Source organism: Aegilops tauschii, chromosome 4, assembly GCF_002575655.3.
Source record: "Aegilops tauschii subsp. strangulata cultivar AL8/78 chromosome 4, Aet v6.0, whole genome shotgun sequence".
Classification (NCBI taxonomy): Eukaryota; Viridiplantae; Streptophyta; class Magnoliopsida; order Poales; family Poaceae; genus Aegilops; species Aegilops tauschii.
The window spans coordinates 270,904,628-270,914,058 of record NC_053038.3 but is presented as its reverse complement, the minus strand read 5'-3'; the positions used below and the strand labels follow the sequence as shown (position 1 = coordinate 270,914,058).

Genomic DNA, 9,431 nt, shown 5'->3' with positions numbered 1-9,431 from the left:
GGCCCTGCACCAGGCGTGTTGAAAAGGTTTCGAGGATCGTAAACCGGAGGGAGTCGAGATTGAGCCTTCTGATGCCTCCTTCTCATGATCTCATTGGATGTGTTCTGATCCATCGTGAGCCGGAAAGACTGCGCCTGAATCAGCTGAGTCTGGGCGTCGAGAGCCGCCCGCTCTGCAGCCATCCTGATCCCTTCCGCTGCCAGATCTTCCTTGGCTCTTGCTATATCCAGCTTTAACTGTGCCACCTCCGCATCATGCTGAGCTTGATCTGCTGGGACGACCGTAGCGGTTAACAGGGCCGTCATCTTATCTGTGAGATCCATTAGCACCTGAGCCGGCGAGCGCGCAAGGCCCCCTGCCCCAGCGGCGGGGTTTTGAACAGGTTGTGCGCCGGCCATGAAGATTCCAACCCGGCTGGGCGGCTCAAAGGGATCCGGAATACTGTCGCCATCGGAACAACCCTTGAGCCTGCCATCTTGAAGTTGATATAACGAGTTGGTCTCATCTGTGGACGACTCGCCGTCAGAGCGAGCGGCCGTCTCATCTCCAGATCCAGATCCTCCAAAGAGTCCTCCATGGACGCATCCCACGAAAGCACGCTTCAAGGCAGGCAGAGTCCGGGCGGGTCTTGCACGCTGAGCCATCTCGATGAGGTCGGCGCAGAGGTCCGGCTCAGGGCCCGGCTCGCCAATCTTGCCAATGAAAACGTGGATTCCGCCGAAGGGGACCCGGTACCCGTACTCGATTGAGCCGGCGTCGGGGCCCCAGCTTGCATCGTCGATGTAGAGCTTGCCGCGACGACTCTTGGTCATCCGGCCCACAGCGTATCCCTTGAGCCCTTCGAAGCTGCCCTTCAAGAACTCAAATCCACCGTGCGCTGGCCCCACTGTGGGCGCCAACTGTCGTGGAATTGTCACGGCAGATGTCCTCGTGCAAGGACTTAGTCGTGGAGCCATCGCCGCTAGGAAGCTTAAAGGGGTTAAACGGGACAAAGGACACGAAGATTATACTGGTTCGGCCCCTTACGTTGAAGGTAAAAGCCTACTTCCAGTTGAGGTGGTATTGCTTAGGGTTTCGATGACCAGGAGCTAAACCGCTCTGCTTGGCTATCGATCTAATCTTACCTGTCCTGAACCGCCGCCGGGTCGTCCCCTTATATAGAGAGGTTAACGCCCAGCGGCTCTCAGAGTCCCGGCCGGCTCGGACTCTTAACTATTCTTGCCTTACACTACAAGTCACACCTTACGGCGGTTTACCACTACGGGCCTTAAGCCCATTACTGACCCGCCATCTTCGAGCTTGATCCTGGGCTTCATGCGATGATCGTCTCAATGTAACCCGGTCCCTCCTGGGCGGGTGACACCAGTAGTTATATCCCCAACACCTTTCAACTTTCTCCGTGCTGTCATATTACTTAGCAAAATCGGGGGTATTTGTCCTGACTAATTGATCATTATTTAAGCAACCAATTGTGATTTCATTTTCTGACTCCGTTCCTAGGCAGTAACAAATTCTATTTACCAATTTATGCGCACTATATATTCTTCTGCCATGTTCTGAATAAATAATACCTTTCCATCTTTTAAGCAGGATATGTTGGATGCACAGTGAACGATCTGTATGTTACTAAGCGTACCAAATTTCACTGGAAGGACTTGAAGCATGTCATAAACTTTGTTGATAATCTGACAGAGATAGCACAGCGTATGAACGCTGGATTTTGGATGGGATTAATTAGACCTATGGTGCAAACATTGAACAAGACCAATTGTACGCACAAAACGCTGGTAAAAAGTCTTATTTTAATGTTGATGCTCATAAACTATATATATCTTCAACGATATGTCACAATTGGTTTTTATTCTACATGTCAACACAAATTGCCCGTTGTAGCAATTCCTGGATCGATTTCCCGGCGTGGTCGAATTACACTTGTGCCTGCTAATAACGCCAAAGTGATTGCAAGTTACTGCATTTCCCGTAAAAATGGAACCATTCAAATTAACAAGTTCTCGCTTGTCGTGGCAATGCATCCATATTGGAAAATTGGAGACACTGTTCTACTCATGCTCTACCCATGCACAGCAGGGCTCTTCCTTTTCATTGACGAGATGCCGAGTCGCGGTGATCAAGCTGCTTCCAGCGGCTAGTTGTGGTTGTTGGTCTCAGCCTCTTACAATGTGCTAGCTGTTACTATATTAAGTATGTAGGTATGGACCATATGGTTGTTGGTCCTTAGCCTCTTAAAATATGATAGTTGTTACTATGTTAAGTATTTAGATATGGACCATATGATTGTCAAAACCATGTTATGAAGATCTTCCTTTCGTCGAATAGTGTAACCACTATCTCTCTCTCTCTATATATATATAGGACAGGACGTGGCTTTTTTGCTCCTAGGTGCATATGCACCCATTGTCGAAAACACACATTTTGAAAAGTTGAAAAATTCGGAATAAAAATCCCGCGTGTATATCCGGACATTTTATGTCCGTTCACAAGGTTTCGGTGAAAAACGACGTTTTTTGTGTCTTGTGTAAAAAAGATAAAGACATGCCTCGTGAATAGTTAGAATGAAGCATCAGAAATTGTCTTTTTTACACAAGCCACAAAAAACGTCGTTTTTCACCGAAACCTTGTGAAAGGGCATAAAATGTCCGGATATGCACGCGGGATTTTTGTTCCGAATTTTTCAATTTTTTGAAATGTATATTTCGACAATGGGTGCATATGCACGTAGGAGAAAAGGGAATATATGTATAGGACAGGAGGACAGGGCCAGTAACACAATAATATTCTGTTACTCCTGTCCCCTATATAGGCCCGATGGTGAGCTCCCGAACCAGAAAAACAAACCGGCCCAGCCCGCACTCCCACCACTCTCTCCTCTCTCACTCGTTCCTAATCTCTCCAACCGCACACACCACCCGCCGCCAGCCCCAACTCTCCGGCAACCCGCCTCCCCCCGCCACCCACCTCCGGTGACGCGCCGCACCCAGCACCTCCCACCTCCGGCGACGCGCCACGACCACCGCACCCTTCCTCCTCCCTCGTGCCGCGCGCTGCCCTGAACCCTGCCTCCTCCCTCGCACCACCCCCACTGCCCCCCGAGCGTGTCCGTCCCTCCACGGATCCAAGCTCGCGCGCCACCGCCCCTCCCCCCACGCCGAGCTCGCACGCCACCGCCGCCGGCACCCCCAACTGGCCGCCCCTCGTCAGTTTGTGCGTTCCATCCACACCAAAATCGCCGTCCCCAGCTTCCCGTGGATCCCTGCGCGCCGCCGCCCACCAGAAGGATGCTCTCGTGCTCCCCGATGCCGCTTTCTTTAAGCATTCATGCGCTCCAAAAGTCAACACGACACAGCTGCTTCCTTCGGCAACACCTCCTACCGGCGCCGGCGATTCTGAGGTTACCTCGTTAGTAGTTCAACTTTGCTAAATCCTGTAGTTAACCATTGCTAAAAATCATCTTAGAAATTATCTCGTTTAAATAGTTCACCTTTTCTAAAAACTGTAGTTCTCTGGTTAGAAAAACAATAGTTATCTCTGCAAAAAAGTATGACAATCTTTTGGTAAAGTCTCAATTTCTTCTCAGTTTTAGTGTACGCTCGCTGGCGATGCGTCCAGCATGCTTGCGGTGATAGCGCCATAGTGGCCACCACTAATGTCATTGGCGGCCAGCATGCTTGCACAAAAAATAGCTAGCTAGGTGTACAGGATCGTCTATTTTATCCCCTGAAACAGGGTGCTCAGGACGTCTATTTTATTTTCTGAAACACTAGCTAGGTGTTCCCAGTTCAGTACATGGACTACCATCAGCTCTAGTTGCTGCTTCCTGCCACCAACGAATTGCGCAAGTTCAAAGAGTGTCGCATGACAAATTCAAAAAGTGTTGTATGGCAAGTTCAGAATTTTGGTTTCGTGAGAAGTGTGATTTTTGGACAATATTTTGTGCAATTCATTTGTTCATCTTCAGAACTTGGAGATGTGAAGTCTACTTTTTTCTATGACGAAGGTACACATGAGCTCCATCTCCAATGGTTATCCGCCCTAGTGCTTCAAAGATGCTTATTTTGTTTTCCCCGTGACGCAGCGAGGATGATAGTGACGACACTTGCAAAATTGTTTTCTGTGTTGCTATGTTGCCAGTCCAAAGTGTGGTGAAGATGTAGTCCTGGGTGTGTAGATGATGTGGTGTGTGTCTGGTTGTGTGTGTGTGCATGATGATTGGTGGCTGTTGTGTGTGTGTGCAGGGTACGTCCGGCGACAGCGGGTAGGCGGCAAGTGTACTGGTGAGCAGCTACTGAACTGATTCTGACACTGCAACATTAATCCACTCTGCCTCCTCCGACGAGTTCTTCACTCCAAGTTCTCCCATGAGGTCGTCTCTGGTTTGAGAAAGATCATTCAACTTCCAATCTATTTGGACTGATAGTTCAACTTCTTCTGTACAGAAGGTTCAGGTAAGTTTTGTACCTGAAAATGCACATATTTGGAGTATGCGAATATATATATGCACATATTTGAAGGTCCATCTGTCTTACGTTTGCCGTCTTTTTTGCTAATGTCTACAGTACTTGTTGGGAAATTTTGGTAGTTCATTTTGCTTATATCTGCATGTTGTCTCTTCCTGCAGGACCCAACCCAACCAGCGTCGCCATGGCATGGCGCCTACTGGCGAAGGACCACCACCTACCCGACGACGTGCCCAAACCCGCCGACGAGGCCTGCCACCCCAAACCTCCTCCTTCCTCCTCGCATCGGGATGAGCAAGATCCAGCCGACGCCTGAAGCCCATCCCACCATTGTACCTCCCCCTTCCCCTCGCTGCACTGACCGGTGTGCCACAGCGCCGCCGCCAAGGTAAACTTCTTTCCTCCCATCGCCGCCCCTGCATCTCCTAGACGAGATGATTGGTTCGATGACTTCTTCATCGGTATTTCGAATCAGGCTGTGACACATGCGTTGCACAGTAGGTGTTTGCAATAATGCATGCGCCAAAGAAGCTTATTTTTTGTTGTTTTTATTTTCAGCTGAAAAATGAGAAAGAATTTCATTTTGGTTCCTCTGTGGTGCTTGAGATAAATTATAATCAGTTCATGTGCGTTCGCGCGAGAAGTTCCCTTATGAAAAATAAATCAAATAGTCCGTGCATAGTAAAAGGGAACATTTACAAAGAAAAATGTACTGAAAGTACATTTATCATATTTTGTGAAGTTCTAGAAAAAGAAAAGGAAAAGGTCAAGCAAAACCAAAAGGTTCAGAAATAGGGCCGTTGTTGGTCGCCTGGGTCAGTTCATGTGCTACCATTGGAGGAGTTTAAAAAATCAGAACTAGTGCATTACCATAAAATTCTGTAGTTTTGTGTGTGTGCTGCTACAAATATGAATGATTTTTTCCCAATCATATTAGTACTGATGCAATCACCTAAAAATAAGTTGAAGAAAAATTCTGTAAGTTTGGTGCATGTGCTGCTACAAAAATCTGTTGTATGTCTGTGTAGCTACTGTATGTCTTCTGAATCATGATGCATGATATTCTTTGGTACATGTCTTCAGTGCGCGTATGGAAGGCCGAGAAGTTCTATTGCTCGTATACGCCAAGTTCAGAGAAGTTGCCGCCAACGGCGCCGGAGCAACGGTCAAAATCAAACTCAGTTTTAGTTTGTGCATGAGTTTTTTTACATCAATTTGTGCATATGTGTTAATTGGTGGCTGGCGTGTGTGTGTGCAGGGTACTATAAGTATTAGACGGCAAGTGTATTGAGGTGAGCAGCAAGACGAGGCGTGAAGCATGCCATCATGTGTATGCGGCGAGCTGCTACAACACTAGTGCGGCTACTGTCACAGATGAACTTGGCTGGTCGAAGCTGCTTGTACTAAACATGTGTGTCTGTGTTATCTTTGGTAGTCAATGATGCAGACTAAACATGTGTGCATGTGTTATCATAGGCAGTCAATGCTTGTAGCTGCTTGGGGGGACGCAAACAGTACATGTTAATTAGTCTTGGTTTGTGGTTAGACATGCAAACAGTACATGTGTGTACTGTTGCTCTTGCTTATTAAAGCCTGCATCGATAGTTAATCTTGAACTGGATGTGTTATTCTATGTTAGGTGAATGAAGCCTCGGGGCCAGCAGCCACCTGCGCTACAGAATACAAGTGTTTACAGTTTGCTCACTAGAATGTTGAATGAGACCACATCATTATTACTCAAAAAACTCAATTTGTATTTGTTCAGAATTGTTCTCTGTATCCGTGGCAAAGAATGATTTTTTTCTGGTTTAATGCAATCCTCCTATGGAAGCGCTAAAACGCGCTACCTGTTGAACTGATGCAGAACACAAGGAGCAGGACCAAGTGTGCTGGAAGTTTTTTTTTGTACCCATGTGCGGAAGCACTTTATTTTTCTGATAATTATTATTGTGTTCATGTGGGTGCTTGAAAAGTTATGTACAAGAATAGGCCGATGATTTTTGTGGTGAGGTCGGTGCTATGGATAATATGATTCGTGTACATGTATTATATGTGTCGAAACAATTTCTGTCAGATGATGAAAGTACAAATGGTTTGAATTAAAAATATTGATTAGTACGAGATAAAGATGGTGGTCCTTTCGGAATAAAAGAAATGGCAGAAATTCAAATTGTAAAAGTTCAAGCAAAAAAGAAACCCCATGGAAATTCAAATGGTAAAAGTACAAGTCATAAAATGAGAGAAGTTTAGAACATCATTATAAAAAAATGTTGAGTTCAAAAAAAGAAAGAAGAAAACATTTTCTTTTTGAAAAAAATATCATTCAGTTCGACGATATAAACTATGTAAGTACAGGGCGATGATACCGTAAACCATTGAAACTTTAAAAGGAAAATCTTACCCAAAAAACAAAGTAAAAGTCCAATTTATGAAAACGTGCTTATTACAAATCCATATGGAGATCACTTCGAGTACTTTGTTTCCGGAACGGAAAAAAATACGACAGGCTTCACCCTATTCGAAATTACTCTATGAAATAATAGATCAGTACAAACACACAAAAAGATCAGTACAAGTACTCTGTTTTTTTATGAGAAAACAGCACGATGGGTCTCATGGTATTCCAAATTACTCTTCAACGGTTGCGAATTTGAGAAAGTGTTAAACATGACTAAGTTTCACATTTTCGATACCTTTCCAACGGTATATTATTTGCTCAATTTCGATAAACTTTTTAAAAAATCGCGTTCAAAATCAATTTTGACCGTATTCGAATTCGTTTTTAAACCGTAAGGAATTAGAAAAACATTTTAGTACAAAAAAGTTGCGCATTTTCCATAGCTTTCCAACGCTGTATCATTTGCGTCAATCCGACAAACCGTTTGCAAAAAAAACGCGAAAATACTTTTCGCCCAAAATTTCACCGTTTTCCAAATTACTTTTAAATTGTACATAATTTGAAAAAACAGTAGATATATGGAAGATGCGGATTTTTACTAGATTGCCAACGCCATCTTATTTGCTCAATTCCGACAAACCATTTGAAAATTGAGTCGAAAATACGATTCGCGTTTTTGGTTTTTGAAAAAAGGTTTTTTCAAAACTGCTCTTAAATCGTGATGATTTTGCAAAAAATTCCTATATATTTGTAATGTAGATGTTAAGAGTTTTCGAACGATATATTACACGCTCCATTCCGACGAGAAGACGATCAGTTCGACGAGATGAAAATCATCAGTACAATCGTCTGAAACCATCAGTTCAAGTAGGGTAACAGAATAATATTCTGTTACGCGAAACAGAATAGCCCAGATATATATATATATATATATATATATATATATATATATATATGTGTGTGTGTGTGTGTGTGTGTGTGTGTGTGTGTGTGTGTGTGTGTGTTTTCTCAAATGATGTTACCCAAGTTCTTAAATTTTTATGAAAAGTATTAGTATCGTACACATTCATTGAGTTTAAGCGTGTGCCCGATGTCCAGAAGGCATTTGCATATTAACTATCCATATTGCAAATGCACACACATGTTAACATAAGAAAACGAATGTGTAACTTACTAATCATCGCACATGAGTACTCGCAGACGCATCGTGTGCGATACTCCTAACCACCGCAAGTAACTAGTTTGCTTTTTTCAAAGTTTCTTGTACACACAGAATCGCACACGAACTAACAGTATTAACCGTCTCTGTTGTAATTTCTCATCGCAAACAATTCATCAGAGTTGGTTGTTCGCCATGTATCACACACATCTTGTTTACATGACTCGCTTGTGTTCTTTTGGCTCATCGCAAACAAGTCATCCATGTGATTTTTATGCCGCATATCACACACATCTTGTTAAATTGAACCGTTTCTGTTGCACTCCCTAATAGCAAACAGTTCTTTGGAGCGAACTGTATGCCATATATCGCACACACATTGATATGGATGCCCGTTTCTGTTGTTCTCCTCATCACAAACAGTTCGAATGGATTAACCGTGTGCCCTGCATCGCACACGCAACTAAAATCTGAACCATGTTTGATGGCTCCGCCATCGCAAACGTTTTGCACCTTTTCGACGGGTTTTTTACACCACCGTTTGCGATTAATGCATCACACATAGTTTCATCAAAGGGTCTCTAATCGTAGTGTCGCGTTAGCAGTATCCTGCAGTAGAGAAATATGCAATCCTAGGCTACATAGGAACATGGAAGAGTGTTACCTTAATGTTCTGATGATGTCTAGATATACGTAGAAGAGCAGCATTAGCAACAACAACAACATAGCCCTGTTTGGATACTCAACTTAGCTAGAGGTTAGAGTTAGTTTCTAGCTCATGACTAACCATGAACTAACTCCATCAAAAGAGGTGTTTGGATGACAGGGTTAGATTGACAATAAATGCACTAGGAGAACTATCTCCAATTAGCACCTCTTGGGTTGGATATTTTTTTGGGTGGGTTAGATGCAACAAGCTCAAACTATCCCTCATGTTTGGATCTACTTTAGGGCTATTTGAGGCCGAACTAGCTCGAACTAACTCTAACCCATGGATACAGCAGCAGTTAATCAGCCGACAATTTGTTAGAATGCAATAAACTCCTTCCGGCCCATAATATAAGATGTTAATTCATCTAATATGTAAGTATATTGGATGTTATAACATATTATAAAAGAGTGTTGTACTACATCATTGTGCAATTGTTGTTTAGCTTCTAATATTAACTTGGTGCTTTTAGGTACATATGTCATTGGTAAAGATCCGCGCTTCGACCCTTTCTTGGTATGAGGCAATGAGATATCGATGAACCAGCATCAAGTGAGGAAGCTGATAAAGATTGTTAGTAAAATGGGTCAAAAGATGGCAATTAAACTATTTGTTTACACTTTATCAAAGACAACAGTGAACTGCACGATGGTAAGTAAGAACTCTGCAGCCTTCTTTTTACTGCCCATA

At 43.7% G+C, this 9,431-nt stretch overlaps 1 long non-coding RNA gene across 3 annotated transcripts; it reads left to right on the top strand.

Moving 5' to 3' along the window:
- Positions 1–2,844: 2,844 nt before the first annotated feature.
- On the top strand, positions 2,845–6,139 carry LOC109773614 (uncharacterized). 3 transcript variants are annotated; one of them, XR_005754329.3, is made up of 5 exons: positions 2,845–3,409; positions 4,254–4,463; positions 4,637–4,863; positions 5,559–5,640; positions 5,734–6,139. It is a non-coding gene; the product is annotated as an uncharacterized lncRNA (long non-coding RNA). The 3 variants fall into 3 exon arrangements; XR_005754330.3 differs by having other exon boundaries at positions 2,853–3,417; XR_002235388.4 differs by lacking the exon at positions 2,845–3,409 and having other exon boundaries at positions 3,825–4,463.
- Positions 6,140–9,431: the final 3,292 nt, after the last annotated feature.